The sequence below is a fragment of the Triticum urartu genome, chromosome 3 (assembly GCF_003073215.2).
Source record: "Triticum urartu cultivar G1812 chromosome 3, Tu2.1, whole genome shotgun sequence".
NCBI classification, from domain to species: domain Eukaryota; kingdom Viridiplantae; phylum Streptophyta; class Magnoliopsida; order Poales; family Poaceae; genus Triticum; species Triticum urartu.
In genome coordinates, this window is record NC_053024.1 from 643339690 (window position 1) to 643360556 (window position 20867).

The following is a 20867-nucleotide window of genomic DNA, read 5'->3' on the forward strand; positions in this document are numbered from 1 at the left end:
TGAGCGAAGCCAACTCCGCCCTACTCGCCAAAGGGGAGGAGTGCAGCAGGCTCGCCACAGAGCGCGATCTGCTGGCCACTCAGTTGGCGGAGCAGAAGGAGCTGCTTGCGAAGTTGCAGAGGGAGGCGGAGGAGACGGAAACCGCCCTCTTGGCCGAGTTCACGAGCGAGCGCTCCTCCTGGTCTGACAAGGAGGCGCTGCTGTCCTCTGGCTTCCACGAGATTGAAGAAATCGTTGATGGTGAGTCTCTTCTTTTTTTTCTTTGGGCTGCCGACTCAGATCATGCCGACTCCTGGTTTTGACTTGCTTCTTCGTTTCTTCGTGTCTTTTGCAGGCTTCTTCCCTGGGCAGTCGCAGGCCGCTATCCAAGCCATCGAGGCCGATCGCGAAAGTCGGAGGGCGGAGGGCGCGGAGATCGCCGCCGATGCCCCCCGAACTCTTGATGAGCACATCTTGAGCATCGAGGCTCGCCTTCGGCCAGCTCACCGGATGCTGCGCCGGCTTCAGCGCGTCGGTGCCCATGCGATTTCCGCCCTTTGGCCGGATATGCAGGCTCCGCGCACCCCCAGCCTGACGGCCAACTTGTTGGAGGTCGCGGCTGGTCGCCTCGAGGCCTGGAAGGGCTCTTCGGCTCGGGCTGGAGCGCGCCGGGCCTTGGAGTTCATCAAGGCGTGGTACCCGGGGCTGGATCTAGACCGGTTGTCCATGCTTCGGTCGGAGGCCCAGCCGGAGCTGGCGGCTGCGGAAGACGCCCTCGTCAAGCGTGCTGCGTCGATCGCCGAGTACACCGACATGAGCATCTTCGTCCCCGAGCGGTCTGAAGGCGGCGAGGAGGTACCGCCGGAGTGGTTTGGGATGAACCCAGACTGCGGCGAAGATTCGGCGGAGGTGATTGGCTCCAGGGTCGAGGAGGAGGACGAGGCGGAGGATGAGGGCGAGGCGGAGGCACCAGAAGACGGAGCAGACGGCCAGCCGCAGCCCGACCGCGCCTCTAGCAATGAGCCGCGTGCGACCGACCCGACTGCTGCCGGAGGCGATCAAGCCGAGACTAGCCGGCCGACCGCCCCGACACCTGACGCTGGCGCCTCCTCCGACCCCCCGAATCTGTCTGCCGCCTCCTAAGCTACCGATGTGTCTTTTGTTTTATCTGCTTCAGTATTCTTTTAAAGAACTTGTTAATTCGCACAATTCCACCCGCGGGGTGTATTTTGAACCTCTACTTGACAATTCGGCCAAGGGCCTATGTCATATATATATCTATCTTTTCTCGCTCATTGTTCTTTTGGCTGTTTCCTTTGCCGCTTTCTCTTAGTTGCTTGTCTTGCCAATCGGACAACCGCTTCTGCGGACTGTTGCTGGATCAAGTGCTAGGCTACTTTGGGAAAGAAAGTACTTAGCCGATTTCAAGATTGTTTGAGAAAGTTGGATAGAAAGCGACAATCCGACTGTCCGAGAGTCGGTTTGCGAGAAAGGCTGGAAGCCGTCTTGAGCTATGTTTTACGCTTTGAGTCCTTAGCCATTTTTCGTGCGAGCACCCATTCTACCTTACCTCTGCCCACCGTACAGTCGCTCTCCAAGCTGCGGCTTCTGACAGAAGACGGCTTAGGTGTTACACACTACTTGTCCGGCTGCAGGAAGCATTTCATAGTGCAAGGCGGCAAGTCCCGGGGCCGACTTGTCGAGCCCGGTGCCAAGCGGCATGACAAAGATTAACATACTTGCAGGCATAATTTTTATCATACAGACAAAAGAGGGCAGTCCCCGAGCTCATCTCGGGGGGCCCGAAGTCTTGGTACTTTAATACAAAAGGTAGCGTGGTACATACTGCATCAACTGCAAAATCTTCGAAGAAGATTTGCATTCCATGGCCGCTCTGTCTCCTTGCCGGAGTCGTCCCTCTTGCGTGCTCGGGGCTTCTGAGCGTCGATAAGGTAGTAGGAATCGTTGCCTAGTACTTTGCTGATGATGAAAGGGCCTTCCCAAGGTGGCGACAGCTTGTGCTGGCGGGCTGTTCGCTGGATCAGCCGGAGCACAAGGTCGCCTTCTGGGAAAGATCTTGGCCTGACCTTCCTGCTGTGGTATCGCCGCAGGCTCTACTGGTAAATGCTGGACCGGCTGAGTGCCAACAGCCGGCCCTCTTCCAGCAAATCGACGCCGTCTTGTCGTGCCTCTTCTGCTTCCTCCTCGGTGTACATGGTGACTCGTGGGGAGTCGAACTCTATGTCCGTTGGGATGACGGCTTCGGCACCGTAGACGAGGAAGAAGGGCGTGAAGCTGGTTGACTTGTTTGGAGTCGTGCGCAGGCTCCAGAGGACGGCTGGCAGCTCGTCGAGCTAGCAGCCAGCCGAGCGCTCCAGAGGCTCGATCAACCGAGGCTTGATGCCGGACAGGATGAGGCCGTTTGCTCGCTCCACTTGGCCGTTTGACTGCGGGTGGGTGACGGACGCTAGGTCCAGTCGGATGCCCTTTGTTACGCAGAAACGGGCCAAGGCGCCTTTGGCAAAATTTGTGCCGTTGTCGGTGATGATGCTGTGTGGTATGCCGTACCGAATTGTGATATCGGTGATGAAGGTCACGGCAGTCGGACCATTCAGTTTCTTAATTGGCTTCACTTCCACCCACTTGGTGAACTTGTCCACTGCGACAAGTAGATGAGTTAGACCACCTCGTGTTGTCTTGAATGGTCCCACCATGTCTAGACCCCAAACTGCGAAAGGCCAAGCAATGGGGATGGTCTTTAGCGCGGAAGCCGGCTGGTGTGGCTTGGAGCTGAACTTCTGGCAGCCTTTGCATTTTTGGACCAACTCCTTGGCCTCTTCCAAGGAGGTCGGCCAAAAGAAACCGTGCCGAAAAGCTTTGGCGACGAGTGCTCTTGAAGCCGCATGGTGGCCACATTCGCCTTGATGGACGTCTTTGAGGATCGCCTGGCCTTGCTCTGGCTCTACGCAGCGCTGGTAGACACCAGTGACGCTGCGCCTGACCAGCTCTCTGTTGATTACGGTATAGGCTGCCGCCCGGCGTTGTACTTGCCGAGCTGAGGTCTCATCAGTTGGTAGCTCTTTGTTCACTAGGAATTTGAGGATGGGTGGGCCCATGAGGGCGCTGCTATTTCTTCGACTGCCAGAACTGCAACTTGGATGAGAGCGGCTGGGCTGGGAGGCGGCGGGCTGGAGTCAACAGCCGCTTGCTGGGCTGATGAAGTCCCCAGGCCGACTGGCACGGTCCTTGGGCCAAGTTCTGGAATCTTCGAGTCCGCCACCGCAGTCCCCGGGCCGGCCTTGACTGTGGCAGCTTTGGAGTCGCCCGCCAAAGTCCCCGTTTCGACTGCCGGAGCTCTGCAGTCGGATCCGCCATCTTCGGGAGGAGCCGACACAAAAATGGAGTCTGATTCTGGTGAAGGCTTGACAGACGGCTTGAGGAGGCGTTGAAGGGCGACACTAGATGGTATTGCATGGCGGGTAGAGCCGATTCGTGCCAAGGCGTCTTCTTGGTCGTTGTCGTTTCTTGGCACATGGAGGAACTCACACCCTTCGAAATACCCGCTGAGTTGCTGTACGAGGAAATGGTAGCTCGCCATGTTTGCGTCTTTCGCATCCCAGTCGCCAGATGACTGCTGGACCACGAAGTCCGAGTCGCCATAACACAAGATCCGGCGGATGCCAAGTTCTTTGGCAAGCCGGAGCCCATGCATGAGCGCCTCGTACTCAGCCACGTTGTTGGAGGCGGCAAAATGGATTTGCAATGCATATTTGAGCTTGTCGCCTTTGGGAGAGGTGAGGACGACGCCGGCTCCCAAGCCGGTGCGCATCTTGGAGCCGTCGAAGTGCATCCGCCAATGGGTGGAGTCAGGCACTGGAGGCAGGTACTTGGTCTCAGCCCAGTCGACGAGGAAGTCGGCCAGTGCTTGTGATTTGATAGCGGTGCGGGGCTGGTAGTAGATGGTGTAAGGAGCCAGCTCTATGGCCCACTTGGCCACTCGACCAGAGGCATCTCCGCTACCGATGATCTCGGCAAGTGGAGCCGTGCAGACCACTGTGATTGGATGCTCTTGAAAGTAAGGCTTCAATTTCTTGGCAGCAAAGTGCACGCCATAGCACATCTTCTGGTAGTGGGGGTAGTTCTGCTTGGAGGTTGACAGTACCTCGCTCAGGTAATATACTGGTCTCTGGACAGGTAGCGCCTTGCCTTCCTCCTTGCGCTCTACTACAATGACTCGGCTGGTGACGGCGATGTAGAGGAGCATAGGTTCCTTGGGAGTCGGAGCCGCTAGGACGGGTGGAGTAGTCAGCATCTTCTTCAACTGGTGGAAAGCTTCGTCCGCCTTATGGTTCCACTCGAAAAAAGTGGTCTTCTTCATGAGTTGGTATAAGGGGAGAGCTTTCTCGCCCAGCCGACTGATGAATCGGCTGATGGACGCCAAGCAGCCGGTGAATTTCTGCACATCCAGCAGTCCGCCGGGTACCTCCATTCTCTCGATGGCCTTGATTTTTACTGGGTTGCATTCTATGCCGCGTTCAGAGACCAGGAAACCTAGCAGCTGGCCGGCTGGTACTCCGAAGACACACTTCTCGGGGTTGAGCTTGATCTGGAACCGGCGCAAGTTCTCAAAGGTCTCCTTGAGGTCTTCCTGCAGTGTTCCTCGCTTTTCCGTCTTCACCACCACGTCGTCCACATAAAGATGGGCGTTCCTGCTGAGCTGCTTGAGGAGGCACTTCTGCATGCAACGCTGAAAGGTGGCGCCGGCATTCCTTAAGCCGAACATCATGGTGAGGTACCAGAATGCTCCAAACGGCGTGATGAAGGCGGTCTTCAATCTGTCAGCCGGATTCAGCTTGATCTGGTGATATCCTGAGTATGCATCCAAGAAGCTCAACAACTCGCATCCGGCTGTGGAGTCTATCACCTGGTCAATTCTTTGTAGAGCAAATGGGTCCTTGGGGCAGGCCTTGTTGAGGCTCGTGTATTCAATACACATTCGCCATTGCTTGTTATTCTTTAGCACCAGGACCGGATTTGCCAGCCACTCCGGGAAGAAAACTTCCATAATGAAGCCGGCTGCTAGGAGTCGGGCTATCTCTTCTCCGACAACTCTTCTCTTCTCTTCTGATAAGCGGCGCAGGGGCTGCCTGACCGGCTTTGCATTAGATCGGATGTGTAACTTGTGCTCGGCGAAATCCGTCGGTGCACCTGGCATGTCCTTGGGAGACCATGCGAAGATGTCCCGATTCTCACGGAAGAAATCGACGAGCTCGCCTTCCTATTTGCTATCGAGGTTTGCACCTACGACGGCATACCTCTCTGGGCACTCCGGATCCAAGGGTATCTTCTTTGTCTCTTTGGCCGGCTTGAACGAACCTTCGGCTTCCGACTCCTTCGGGTCGGGCGATATCTCCGGCTGCTTGCCGGCCATCGCTACAACTCGCTCAAGGAGTTGCTTCTCAGCTGCAATCACCAGGGACTCGACCAGCCGACTGCTCTCGGCCACACAAGCGGACGACTTCCGGTAGTCGCCGGCCACAGTCAGAATTCCTCTAGAACTGGGCATCTTCATCTTGAGGTAGGCGTAGTGCGGGACCGCTAAGAACTTTGCCAAGGCGGGCCGGCCAAGTAGCGCATGGTATGGGCTCTCAAGGTCCACTACCTCAAACCAAACAGACTCTCTTCGGAAGTGATCTTTGTCCCCAAAGAGGACGTCAATCAGGATCTTGCCGATTGGTGAGCAGGAGAGCCCAGGAACAATGCCGTGGAACACAGTCCGGCTGTTCTGAAGCTGTCTCTGCTTGATTCCTAACTTCTCCATGGTGTCCTTGTACAGGATATTGATACTGGTGCCCCCATCTATCAGAACTCGCGAGAAACGCGCGGCCCGTTTTTCCGTGGCAAAGGTGGCGTCCAGGACCAAGGCGTAGGAGCCCGGACTCGGCATCACTTCTGGGTGGTCAGCCCTGCTCCAGCTGATCGGCCTCTCGGACCAGTGCATGAACTCTGGCATCTCTGAGGCTACTGCGTTCACCTCTTGTCGCTGTAGCCGCCTGCTGTGTTGATCGTCAGCCATACTGGTGAACACTACATAGGCTCCGTGCTCTTTAGGGTATTCGTCTTGTACTGCACCGACTGGCCTGACTGCCGGCTGCTGGGGCGGAGGCGGAGGCGGTTGCCCAGCAGGCGGGGGTGGCAGGAGGCCGTCTCCCTTGGCGATCCTGGTGAGCCAGTGGCACTTCTGGGTGGTGTGATTCGACGGCTTCGCGCCGCTGTGGAACTTGCAAGGTCCATCCAAGGTCTGCTCGTAGGAGAAGGTCGGCAACCAGTTCGGCTTGCCGCCTTTCTGTCACTTGGGTGGAGGCTGCTCTTCTGGCTGCTGGGCTTCAACGGTCGCGACCTGCCGGCTGCTGGAAGCCGGCTGCGGGGCCTTGCGCTTGTTGTCGCCCTGCTGTGGTCGCCGGCCGGCGTCTGCCGCCGGAGTTCTTAGAGCTGGGGGAGCTACTTTGCCAGTCGTGCTGATTTGAATTTCCGTCTTCATGGAGGAGTCGGCCGTAGCGTACTTGTCCGCTATGATCAGCAGCTCGTCAAGGGTTTCTGGCTCATCGTAGAGGAGCTTGTGCTTGAGGAGGGTGCCTTCTCGGCACCCGGCTGTGAAGTACTCGATGGCATGCACCTCGTGCACGCCCTCGCAGGAGTTCCGGAGCTCAGCCCAACGCGTGAGCTAGTCGCGAGTCGACATGTCAGGACCTTGCACGCACAAGGAGAGCTGACGAGGCTTGGGAGGATGCTTGTACGTGCTGGTGAAGTTGCGAACGAATGCTTCGGTGAAGTCGACCCAGCTGCTGATGCTGCGGGACTTTAGGCTGTTCAGCCATGTCCGGGCTGTGCCCTGGAGCATGAGCGTAACGTACTTTACGGTGACACGCTTGTTGCCGTTTGCTATGCTGACAGCCGTGGAGTAGTTGACTAGCTAGTCTTCCGGCTTCACGGAGCTGGTATACTTGGGCGTGTCTCTTGGGAGCGTGAACCATCTGGGAAAGGGCTCGTCCCGAATGCGGGGCCTGAAACAATGCGGACCCAGCTCGTCTTCTTCTTCCAGCGCCAGGGACCGGTGAAGTCGGTCGATCTGGTGGCGGGCGTCATTCTCTCCAACTCCCTCTCGGCAGCCAAGGCGGTCACCGAGAGTCGGATGGTCAACAGGCGGCGGGGAGACTCGCCTCTCCTTGCGGGGAGGGGGAGGCGGACCGTCGTCCCGCCGTTCCACTGCTCTCGGGCGGCCATCTCGGTCGCGCTCTATGGTAATCCGAGTCCGACTGTGGCTGACAGCCGGCTCCTTGTCATTTCTTCCTCGGGCACCACCAGTCGGTGTCCGAGACGTTGCGCCTTGATCTCAGTGCGGGTCGTCGTTTGGCTGCTGCGGCGCCTCCGTGCGGCAGCCGGCCTCGTTCTGTGCAGCGGCCGCGTCGAGGAGCCGCTGGACTCACTCCATCATGAGGCGGCGCTCTTCGCCCTCAAAATTGTCCAGCTCATCCGCCGTTGCCTGGGCGGCTCGGATGTTCTCCGCTGGCGTGGCATACACGGGGCGGCTAGACCCAAACAGGCTGGCGATGGCTACGCCGCGCTGCTGAACCGCGCCAAGGCGGCTGGGCCCTGCCGGGGCCGGCGAGCCGCCAACAGCGCGATCCATCTCCCGCTGGTAAGCTTCTAACAAGCGTCTCATGCTGGCCAGCTTCTTTGCGCCTTCAACAAGCTGAAGGCGGCGTGCTTCTAACGTCTCTGCATCAGCATCTTCCGGAATGGGCGCAGCTAGGTCTTACAGTGCACGCGCCGAGTGAGTCGGGCGCCCCCCCGCCAGGGAACTCGTCATGACTGATGACCAGCACCTCAGTGATGGTGCTTCCGTCACTCTCCGTGTGGGGGAGAGGCTCATCATAGACCACCACGTTGGTGGGGAACGCGTCGACCGACACGGTGTCGGAGTCGACTAGCATCGGGTCGGTGGAGCCTACGGACTCCAAGTCTACGGCAGGCTCGCCGAAAACGTGGAGTTGATCAAGGAGGCCCGCGAGGAGGTTTTCGGGGCCGCCTGCACCTGCGTCGGACGCAGGTTCGTCGGAGAGGTGGACCTCGCCGACAAGTTCGGCCAAGGAGATGATGGCGTAGGCGATCTCAACAAACTTCGTCTGGCGTGCCTGGCTGGCTGCGCTCGCCAGGGAGGAAAAGGGTTCCCGTCCAGAACACATCTGCGGACGGCGGTGCACCAGGCCCCACGGTGGGCGCCAAATGTCAAGGGTTTGGTGCGACATATGCCAACAGATGGCTTATCATGGTGGGGGCGAGTAGAACGTCACCGGTGCCTGGAAACGGGATGAGGCGAAGACATGCACGCCGGCGAATCTTACCCAGCTTCAGGGCTCTCCGGGGAGATAACACCCCTACTGCTGCTCTGCGGGGTCTCCGCATGATCACTATGGCCAAGTGTTTACAAGGTTGCTCCTTGAGCTGTTCGGGTGGTAGGAGAGGGCAAGGCCAGCTCTCTCCTTCTATCTGGTTTGGTTTAGAACTACTGGGATCCAACCCTTTGCATGGGTGCCCTGGGGGGTTTATATAGGCCTACCCCCCAGGGGTACAATGGTAATTCGACTGGGCGCGGCCCCAGCCGTCAGTGCCTCCGACCTCCGGCTTCTCCGCCGACTACTGGGGCCCGCCGATTGGTGGGCCCCACCAACTGGTCTGGTACGGAGCCGACAGGCCGCGCCCGCTGCGGGCGGGTCTTGCCGGCTGCTGATTACTGTAGCCGTGCTCCTGATGACGCAAGCTCGGTCATGGGGTCGTGGCAACAGCCCCGCCGCCTGGCGGGCGATCAATGTGGCCACTCCCCATCTCTTCTTGATTAATGGCGCGTGGGCCCCGGGGTAGGGCTCTGCCGACTCCCCTGGGCCGACTCCTGACAGGTCCGACTGGCGGTTCTCCCGCCATCTCCCGAGGTCTCGCTGACTGGTGGGCCCCGCTGCCTCCAGGCCGTACAGACAAGCCGTTGTGGGCGCAGGACCAGGTACTGTGATGCTGGTGTCAGGGCCGGCTGGGAAACAGTGCCACGCCGCAGGGAGATCTTCCCTAGTACGGCGCGCTGTAGCCATGCCTGCCCTTGGTAAGGGGCGGGGAGTGGACACAGCCACGTCCCTGGCCCGTCCCCCTCGATGAGGTCACGGTTTGTTGGAGTCACCGGCCGACTCCCCAAAGCCGGCTTCTCTGGAAGTCGCCCCTGGGACTCGGCCGTGGGCGGGCAGTCGGCCGCCTTGCCGTAGACTCTCCAGGAGGCGGTTCTTCGCCCTGTGGTCTTGAGGGCCACAGCCTGCCCCGATGTCTTGAAAGGTTATGGGCCTCGGGATGGCCTACCCGTGGCCCATTACTCCGACATGGAGAGGTTGGCATCAATGCAAATTTTTCGGAATGGACAAGCCGGCCAGAAGAAAAACTCAACATGCAAGAAATGACTTAAGTACTATTAGTACAGTTTCCTCAAGAGGGGAAAGAAAACAAAAGGGATTAAGTCCCCACACTGATAAGGGCTGAAGGGAACGCGCATCATCAGATCAACTGAGCATCTGCTATCCTTTTCATCCGACAAAAATTTCAGGTGATGTCTTTCCTATGTATTTTATCAGTATTTTAATTCGTCTAAGAACAATTACTTGGCATGTAATATTGTTTCGCAGACAATTATTCACCTCAGTTGAGGCGTTATACTGCGGGTATGGAGCGCACTGGCAATATTCTTGTACCGGGGTTTCGTCCGTGCCATACTACCCGGTGAACCAACGTGTGCAAGTCGCCGTCCTTGTGACCCGGTTTACATCAATTAACCCGGACCATGCCCGCGATTGACTCGCCGTCCGCATGGCTTACTGCACTTGTGATTGATTTTTCCGTCTGTACCGTTTGCAATGCCGCGGCTGACTGTACCTACCGGCTACTTTTTATGGTCGCCTTGTTATCACAACTGGATCGATCTCTGACAAAAACCAGGTGCTATTTACCTTATTTTTAAGCGCACATTAATTCATCCGAGCAAAACTACTTTGCCCTGCTGTGTTTTATATGCAGAAGAATTATTTATTAGAAAGCGGTATTATACCACGAAGATGGAGGCGTGCCAACATCCATCGGCACAGGTGGTCGTCCTTACTCAACGGACTCCTGCACTGGCTTACAATGTTGTGGCCGACTCACCCGTCCGTGCCGCTTTACAACGCCACAGACGACTCGCTCATCTGCCCTCGTGGTGGTTCACGCATCCGCACCGGCTTACAACGTCGCGGCTGACTCTCCCACCCGAGCCAGCTTACAACACTGCAGCCGACTCATCTGTCTATGCCTCCTCTAATGCTGTGGTCGTTTTACTGTCCGCCCTGCGGTCTGGCGTATTCAACGTGCCGGGTTGACTAACGTACACCGCTGAGGATCATAAATACATCAGGTGACATCTGTCCAGACTATTTTAAATAGCACATATCAACTTTTTCCTTTTGGGAACAATTACTCCGGGTTATGATATTATTTATGCAGGACATTTGGTCACTTCAAGAGCGGTAGCGACTCGCCCGTGTCCATACTACCTCTAATGTTGCGGTTGTTTTTTTTGTCTGCCTTCGTGGTTTGGTGTATATCAACATAATGCAGCTAACTTGCCCGTTCGCATGGTTCGCCATGCCGCTTCATTGTGGTGGTCAACTGATCATCAACTCTGTGGCGGATAAATTTTGGCCTAATATGTCAGGTAAGATCCATACAGTATATTTTTTATTGCTTTATTTAAAAGAGCAATTACTCTGGCTTGCAAGTTCTCCAGTACAGGGCAAGTTATATCACTAAGATGTTGAATAACTCATACCGGTTTATACCATGGTCAAATATGGAGACTCTCAAGCCAACTCCTCGAGTAGTCTTAAGACTCGGGGGCCACAATGACATGACTTGGAAACTCCGGGTCATTGGAGGGAATGATAACCCGGTTCCGGAGGACACCGCCATATTGATGAAAATTTAAAGGCCATCCAAAAATTGTCGGTTCAAAATAAAGATTCTGGTTTAAAATCCGGTTCAAGAGACATCTCTCTCCCGCAAAGCTACGAAGCTGTCAAATCCGGTTCAAACATCCGGCTCAAGGACAATCTGTCTCCCACAAAGTTTTGAAGCTTTCAAATCTGGTTTAAAGTTCTTGTTCAAAAAGAATTAATCTCTCGCAAGATTCGAGTTCTCAGAAAAATTAAAGGTTGCCAAAGAGAATTTGCTGCCATGATGCGCGCTTCAAACATGGGTATCCTGCCTTACGGCTTACCTTATTATGGTCACTTGGGGGCTTAATGTTCAAACATAGGTCGTATTCGAACCAAAGAGAACATAGCTGTCGGTACCCTCTTGATCGGCACACTGCCAAACTCACTAGGGGGCTTCTTGATCATATTCGAATCATAGCTTAACCCCTTTTGGGTCCGACTTGGATCGTATTCAAATCAGGGTTGTTAAAAACCTCTCAAGGTCATTTGGGGGCTTCCTGTTCAAACATAGGTCGTATTCAAACCAAAGAGAACATAACTGTCGGTACCCTCTTGATCGGCGCAACGCCAAAGCCACTAGGGGTTACATGATCGTATTCGAATCCTAGCTTAAACCCTTTGGAACGGTTTACTGATCGTATTCGAATCAGAAACCTTGATTTTTATTTGGTTTAAGTTTTTGCGAACAATCTTTGGTTTTGTCTTGAGACCTTTTTGCTCATATCTGAAGTATATATGTGTGGTTTCTATTAACCCGGATCGACTTTTGACGATAAGTCGCCATATATGACAATCATAAACATTTGGAAGTTTTGGCTTCTAAGATTAGGTTATCACCCTTACTGCAAAGGTATCCTAAACCGGCAGTACGATTCAATATCACAGGAACTGGTTTTCCAAAACCGGATTATATTATTCAAATATTTAATAGCCAACATGGATGGATTTTTATTATGGTTATCAATAGCCAATATTATGATGGAGGTCTTCAAAGTCGCTTCAGCACAATGGTTATTATTTTATCATTGGATATAATTTATTCCACAATGGAAGGAATAGTCCCGAGTCACTGCAGGCTTACGACCCGGCACTTAGGGGCTACATTATTCAAATTGAGATTACATCAAATATGCAAGTTCCATGTCACTGCCAGCATGCACCATGGCACTTGGGGGCTAATGCAAAGTCATTTTTACTGGCCTTATTGAAGACCCGACTCATCACATCATAATGAGCCGTCCCTTGGGAGCTACCAATTGCTCCTGTCAACAATTTAAGGTACACGAGTTTTATTCTATTATATTGAAGGGTCCACTGCTCAGTTGGTAAAGCACAAAGCTCTTAACCTTGTGGACGTGGGTTCAAGCCCCATGATGGGCGTTACATCATATGATGTTCTTTTCAAAGAAGTATATATAAAGTCCCAGCTCAATATTATCTTATTGAGCCGGCCATTGGGGGCTACACGTTGTTGTTCAAATCTATATGATCAGATTTATAAAGTCCCTGCTCATTATTGCATAATGACCCGGCCCTTGGGGGCTACACTGGATGAAGTTTTTATGAGTATAAGGCAATTACAAGTCCCAGGTTGCTAAAAGCATGACAACCCGGCACTTGGGGGCTACATATATGGAGTATTCAGTCTTTACTAGTGATTAAGATGAACAACATGGATTTCTTCAAAGTGGCAGTATTTATATTGAAGCAAGTCTTAAGTCATCACTTTGTTTCTGCTCAAGAGTTGGGGGCTACAGGTAATATGGATATAAGGGAGAATTTTTTTCAAATTCTCAGTTTTGAGGAAACCAGATTGACCTGGCGTCACCAATAACTATGACCCGGCATCGGCAACAATTATGACCCGGTGCTATCAATATTTACAAACCGGATATTTTTGCAATGATAAACCGGCAAATTCTGCAAGCCGGCTGAAAGTCAGATGAGTATTTCAAGACCAATATTTTTTAAGCCGGCGCTTTGGAAGCCGATTCAAATGGATTATTTCTTACAATATTTCTCTACAAGAGATCAATGTTAGGAAATTGACTCTGAAGCTGGCCTATTGGCCCAGATTTCTCAAAAGAAGTATCTGGATTTTTTACATTGACAAAGTCGAAACATATCTGCTAAGGGAGATTTTCTATGAGATCATGGACATGCAGATATCAACAAGGAAATAACAAGGAATTAATGATGATCAGGTGCTGGCTTACAAGTATTTTTTAACCCGGAGCACAACCTGTCAAATTTGTTCTTGTGTTTATTTTGCAGGATCAGTTTAACATGGATAAATCCAAATTAAACTAGGGGATAATGTCGGGGATATACCCCACGATATGACCCGACCGGACTTGGCGACTCACTGGTGACCCGCCTCGACTTGGCGACTCACTAAGTGACCCGCCCGGATCTCTCCACTCACTGATGACCCGGCCGAGCCAGGTGTCTCATTGATGACCCGGCCAGTGGGTTAGAGGAGCGACAAGACCCGGAGGCCCAGTAGGCGGTTCAAGGAAGGCCGTCTTATGTTATGGTAGGCCGGCTTAAGAGGAAAGCATAAGGAATATTCTCTTATAAAGGAAGCAAAACTAGGACTCCACTTGTAATAGGGTAATCCTAATCCTAATAGGACTGGTCATGTAAGCCGCCCCTTCAACATATATAAGGAGGGGCAGGGCACCCCAAGAGGGACAAGTTCCACAAGTTGGATAAGTTAGGGTTAGACAAACAAGTCTATAGCTCTCGAGTTAGAGCACCCGTGTAATCGTGATCATCATCATCAATATCAATGAAGAAGGATGTAGGCTTTTACCTCCACCGTGCGGGGCCGAACCTGGGTAAAACCTCGCGTCTCTCGTCCCACTCAACCCCTCTCAAGATGCCACAAAGATGCGTTGGCCTCACGACTAAGTCCTCACACTAGGACATCTTCCGTGACAATTCCATGACACTTTCTGAAACATGCATATGCATTGCATATCGCATCCCGCATGTCATACCATGTTTTGCATCATGTTGCTTGTGCATTGCACGTGGTTGATTGTGTCTCCCTTTGCTTGTGTTCTTGCTTGGGTAGAGCTGGGAGACGAGTACGTGATCGAGGAGCCCGTTGAGTATGTTTACGAGGATCAAGCTAACGTTAACTCGGAGAACTTTGCAGGCAAGATAACCATACCCTCTAAATCACTTCTATCTTTGCTTGCTAGATGCTCGCTCTATTGCTATGCCTATGCTACGATACCTACCACTTGCGTATCATGCCTCCCATATTGCCATGTCAAACCTCTAACCCACCTTGTCCTAGCAAACCGTTGTTTGGCTATGTTACCGCTTTGCTCAGCCCCTCTTATAGCGTTGCTAGTTGCAGGTGAAGTTTGGAGTTTATTCCTTGTTGGAACATATTTATTGTTGGGATATAATTATTATATCTTCTCTATTTTAATGCACCTATATACTTGATAAAGGGTGGAAGGCTCGGCCTTATGCCTGGTGTTTTGTTCCACTCTTGCCGCCCTAGTTTCCGTCATACCGGTGTTATGTTCCTTGTTGTTGCGTTCCTTACACTGTTGGGTTATAATGGGAATCCCTTGACAGTTCGCCTTGAATAAAACTCCTCCAGCAATGCCCAACATTGGTTTTACCATTTGCCACCTGGCCTCTTTTCCCTTGGGTTTCCGGAGCCCGAGGGTCATCTTTATTTAAACCCCCCCGGGCCAGTGCTCCCCTGAGTGTTGGTCCAAACTAGAGCCCCTTGCAGCGCCACCTTGATAACCCACAAGTATAGGGGAGCAATTGTAGCCTCTTTCGATAAGTAAGAGTGTCGAACCCAACGAGGAGCTAAAGGTAGAACAAATATTCCCTCAAGTTCTATCGACCACCGATACAACTCTACACACGCTTGACGTTCGCTTTACCAGAAACAAGTATGAAACTAGAAGTACTTTGTAGGTGTTGTTGGATAGGTTTGCAAGATAATAAAGAGCAAGTAAATAAAAAGTAGGGGCTGTTTAGATGAAGACACAAATAAATTAGTTTTAGTAAAGATCTTTTGTCAACAAGAAGGTTATTTGTCCCTAGGCAATCGATAACTAGACCGGTAATCATTATTGCAATTTTATTTGAGGGAGAGGCATAAGCTAACATACTTTCTCTACTTGGATCATATGCACTTATGATTGGAACTCTAGCAAGCATCCGCAACTACTAAAGATTCATTAAGGTAAAACCCAACCATAGCATTAGAGTATCAAGTCCCCTTTATCCCATACACAAACAACCTACTTACTCGGGTCTGTGCTTCTGTCACTCACGCCACCCACCATAAGCAAATCATAAACATATTGCAAACCCTACAGCGGGAATCCCTCACGCTTGCGCGACACGGAGAGCACCATAGGACAGCACCAATAATAAAACGTACAACTCAAACCAATCACGATCATCAAATAGCCATTAGGACAAAACAGATCTACTCAAACATCATAGGATAGCCATACATCATTGGGAAATAATATATAGCGTTGAGCACCATGTTTAAGTAGAGATTACAGCGGGTAAGAGAGAGGTTAGACCACTGCATAGAGGGGGGAAGAGTTGGTGATGATGGCGGTGAAGTTGTTGGTGAAGATGGCGGTGATGATGATGGCCCCCGGTGGCACTCCGGTGCCACCGGAAGCGAGGGGGAGAGAGCCCACCTCCTTATTCTTCTTCCTTGACCTCCTCCCTAGATGGGAGAAGGGTTTCCCCTCTGGTCCATGGCCTCCATGGCATGGGTGGGGCGAGAGCCCCTCCGAGATTGGATCTATCTCTCTGTCTCTCTCTGGTTCTGCGTTCTGTTCTGGCTCTGTTTCACCGTTTCATATATATATGGAGATCCCTAACTCCGATTGGCCTGAAACCTTAGCCGTGATTTTTTTTTCCAAAAATTAGCTTTCTTGCGGCAAAAGAAGAGCGTCAACCGCCTTACGGGTGGCTCACGAGGGTAGGGGGCGCGCCCAGGGGGGTCAGGCGCGCCCCCCTACCTCGTGACCACCTCGGGCACCGTCTCGCGTGGATTTTTCTTCCGGAATTTTCCAAATATTCCAAAAATAAGCTCCGTCCATTTTTATCCCATTTGGATTCCGTTTGGTATGGATATTCTGCGAAACATAAAACATGCAACAAACAGGAACTGGCACTGGGCACTGGATCAATATGTTAGTCCCAAAAATAATATAAAAAGTTGCCAAAAAGTATATGAAAGTTGAATAATATTGGCATGGAACAATCAAAAATTATAGATATGATGGAGACGTATCAGCATCCCCAAGCTTAATTCCTACTCGTCCTCGAGTAGGTAAATGATAAAAAAATAATTTTTTATGTGGAATGCTACCTAGCATAATCTTGATCATATGTCTAATCATGGCATGAATATTAAGACAAGAGTGATTCAAAGCAATAGTCTATCATTTGACATAAAAACAATAATACTTCAAGCCCACTAATAAAGCAATCATGTCTTTTCAAAATAACAAGGCCAAAGAAAGTTATCCCTACAAAATCATATAGTCTGGCTATGCTCCATCTTCACCACACAAAATATTCAAATCATGCACAAACCCGATGACAAGCCAAGCAATTGTTTCATACTTTTGACGTTCTCAAACCTTTTCAACTTTCACGCAATACATGAGCGTGAGCCATGGACATAGCACTATAGGTGGAATAGAGTATGATGGTGGAGGAGACAAAAAGGAGAAGATAATCTCACATCAACTAGGCGTATCAACGGGCTATGGAGATGCCCATTAATAGATATCAATGTGAGTGAGTAGGGATTGTCATGCAACGGATGCACTAGAGCTATAAGTATATGAAAGCTCAAACTGAAACTAAGTGGGTGTGCATCCAACTTGCTTGCTCATGAAGACCTCGGGCATTTGAGGAAGCCCCTCATCGGAATATACAAGCCAAGTTCTATAATGAAAATTCCCACTAGTATATGAAAGTGATAACTCAAGAGACTCTCTATATGAAGAACATGGTGCTACTTTGAAGCACAAGTGTGGTAAAAGGATAGTAGCACTGCCTCTTCTCTCATTTTCTCTCATTTTTTTGTTTTTTTTATATTTTTTTGGTAGGCTTCTTTGGCCTCCTTTTTTTATTTGGGCTTCTTTGGCCTCTTTTATTATTTTTTAAGTCCGGAGTCTCATCCCGACTTATGGGGGAATCATAGTCTCCATCATCCTTTCGTCACCGGGGCAATGCTCTAATAATGATGATCATCACACTTTTATTTACTTACAACTCGATACTAGAACAAAGATATGACTATATGGATGCCTCCGGTGGTGTACCGAGATGTGCAATGATCTAGCGTGGCAATGACATCAAAAAACGGACAAGCCATGAAAACATCATGCGAGCTATCTTACGATCATGCAAAGCAATATGACAATGATGCTCAAGTCATGTATATGATGATGATGGAAGTTGCATGGCAATATATCTCGGAATGGCTATGGAAATGCCATGATAGGTAGGTATGGTGGCTGTTTTGAGGAAGGTATATGGTGGGTTTATGGTACTGGCGAAAGTTGCACAATACTAGAGAGGCTAGCAATGGTGGAAGGGTGAGAGTGCGTATAATCCATGGACTCAACACTAGTCATAAATAACTCACATACTTATTGCAAAAATCTATTAGTCATCGAAACAAAGTACTACGCGCATGCTCCTAGGGTGATAGATTGGTAGGAAAAGACCATCGCTCGTCCCCGACCGCCACTCATAAGGAAGACAATCAATAAACACCTCATGCTCCGACTTTGTTACATAACGGTTCACCATACGTGCATGCTACGGTAATCACAAACCTCAACACAAGTATTTCTACAATCCACAACTACCCACTAGCATGACTCTAATATCACCATCTTTATATCGCAAAACTATTGCAAGGAATCAAACATATAATATTCAGCGATCTACAAGATTATGTAGGATTTTATGACTAACCATGTGAATGACCAGTTCCTGTCATCTCTCTAAATAGATATAAGTGAAGCAAGAGAGTTTAATTATTTCTACAAAAGATATGCCCACGCTCTAACAAATATAAGTGAAGCAAAAGAGCATTCTACAAATGGTGGTTGTCTAAGTGAAGAGAAACAGGCAATCCAAACTTCAAATGATATAAGTGAAGCACATGAAGCATTCTATAAAGCCATACTCAAAAGATATAAGTGAAGTGTAAAGAGAATTATATAAATAAACCAAGGACCATCTCAGACCAGCATGGTGCATAAAAAATATAAACCTAAATGCAAAAGACGCTCCAAGACTTGCACATATCGCATGAACGAAACGAATCCGAAAACATACCGATATTTGTTGAAGAAAGAGGGGATTCCTCCCCAGCATCCCCAAGCTTAGACTCTTGAGTCTCCTTGAATATTTACTTGGGGTGCCTCGGTCATCCCCAAGCTTGAGCTCTTGCCTCTCTTCCTTCTTCTCACATTGAAACCTTCTCAATCATCGAACACTTCATCCACACAAAACTTCAACAGAAAACTCGGTAAGACCCGTTAGTATAATAAAGCAAATCACTACTCTAAGTACTGTTGCAAACCAATTCATATTTTGTTTTTGCATTGTGTCTACTGTAATATAACTGTTTCATGGCTTAATCCACTGATATAAATTGATAGGTTCATCAAAACAAGCAAACTATGCATCAAAAACAGAATCTGTCTAAAACAGAACAGTCTGTAGCAATCTGAACATTCACCATACTTCTGATACTTGAAAAATTCTACCAAAATTAGGAAAAATAAAAAATTTGTATAGAAAGACAGTGAAAAAATAATCAGAACCATTTGACGTTCCAGCTAAAAATGTAAAATCTTGCACTACAGCCAAAGTTTCCGTCCTGCACCGTACAAACCATCAAGCAAATGTAAACATCCTAAAGGCAAACCTTGGCACATTATTTTTATAATACAATGAAATTGTACAAGGGGATAATTATTTTTGTTGAAAGGTTTCTGTAATTAAGATTCACAAAGTTTCCGTGAGCATGAACAAAGTTCAAGGAGCTCTCCCACTTCAACAGTGCTTGTCTTTCTCACTTTCACTTTCCTTTTTGAAAAGTTTTGGGTTCCCCTCTTTATTTTTGTTGTTTTTAAACTATATGAAAGCACTCAACAGGAATAGATGACTCTCTAAAACTTCCGGGTTGTCTCCCTGGCAGCGCTTTCTTTAAAGCCATTAAGCTAGGCATATAGTGCTCAAGTAGTGAATCCACCCGGATCCCAAGGTATATCAAAGCCGATTTTAATTAACAATGATTTGTAATTTAGTGGCGAGCACAAGGTAACATATATCATGTAATGACGAAGTCTAACTCTCTTCCTATGCATCGGCATGTCATAAAAGAACAATTCATGCACACATAGTAAAGGCCAATGCATAGTATAAATAGTTTCTTGCAATTTTATCATGTTGGAAACATAGAGAGGTGAAGATATAGTTCCTCTCTCATAATAATTGCAAGTAGGAGCAGCAAGCACATGCATATTATATTCATCAAAACCATCATGTGCAACGGTAAAAGCCAACCCATCAATATACTCCTTAATAAGTGCAAACTTCTCCGATATAGTATAATCGGAAGAATTCAAAAAGATAATAGGACTATCATGTGTGGGTGCAATAGCAACAATTTCATGTTTAACATAAGGAACTATAGCAAGTTCATCTCCATAAGCATAATTCATATTGGCATCTTGGCCATAAGCATAGCAAGCATCATCAAAACGGGATATTTCAAAAGAATCAATGGGATCATAACAGTCATCATAGCAATCATCCTTCGGTAAACACGGAGGGGAATTAAACAATGTATGAGTTGAAGAGTTACTCTCATTAGAAGGTGGGCACGGGTGATCAATCCGCTCTTCCTCCTTTTTTTCTTCGCTCTCCTCCTCATCTTTTTCATCAAATGAGCTCACAGTGTCATCAACTTCTTCTTCCATAGATTCCTGCAAAATATTAGTCTCTTCTTGGACAGCGGAGACTTTCTTAATAAGTGCATTAATTTCATAATTGTATTCATAATTCTCATAGCAATATTTGAGGATAGCTAAATTTTCAGATCTATAACAAGCATCATCAATATCATCAAACTCTTTAAACATAGATTCAATTTCATAAGCACCCATAAAAGCAACAAATTCTTCTATTTGTTACACATCATAGTAATCATATATACCTCTAGCATAAGAAGCCAAGGTTTCATTAACATTAAATTTGCATGAAAAGGGGAGGTGTGGATAATTCATCCTAGAGCAACAAGTATAATCATATTCCGAGCATAGTTGTCTAGCATACCACTTCAATATATAAATTTGATCCCATAATAGTTTCCATTTTGTGTCAAGCGGTAATCCCTAAAGTAGTCACGTTGATCAAACGTTACACCCATTAAATAATTGAATGGGGTTTTCTCAGGATTATTAAAGTAGTACATAATATCTTTCACATAACCAGCATCGAGGGTTTTAGGAGGTTCCCCATCTCCATGAGCAGCACGTACACCTAATTTTTTGGGTATTTCGTGTTCCATATCCATAACTAAAGATAAAGAACAACTAAGAACAGCAAATAAAAATTACTTAGTGATAAAGCAAACAAGCACACACGAGAATATCCACCCCACGCTATTGCTCCCCGGCAACGGCGCCAGAAAAAGGTCTTGATAACCCACAAGTATAGGGGATCAATTCTAGCCTCTTTCGATAAGTAAGAGTGTCGAACCCAACGAGGATCTAAAGGTAGAAC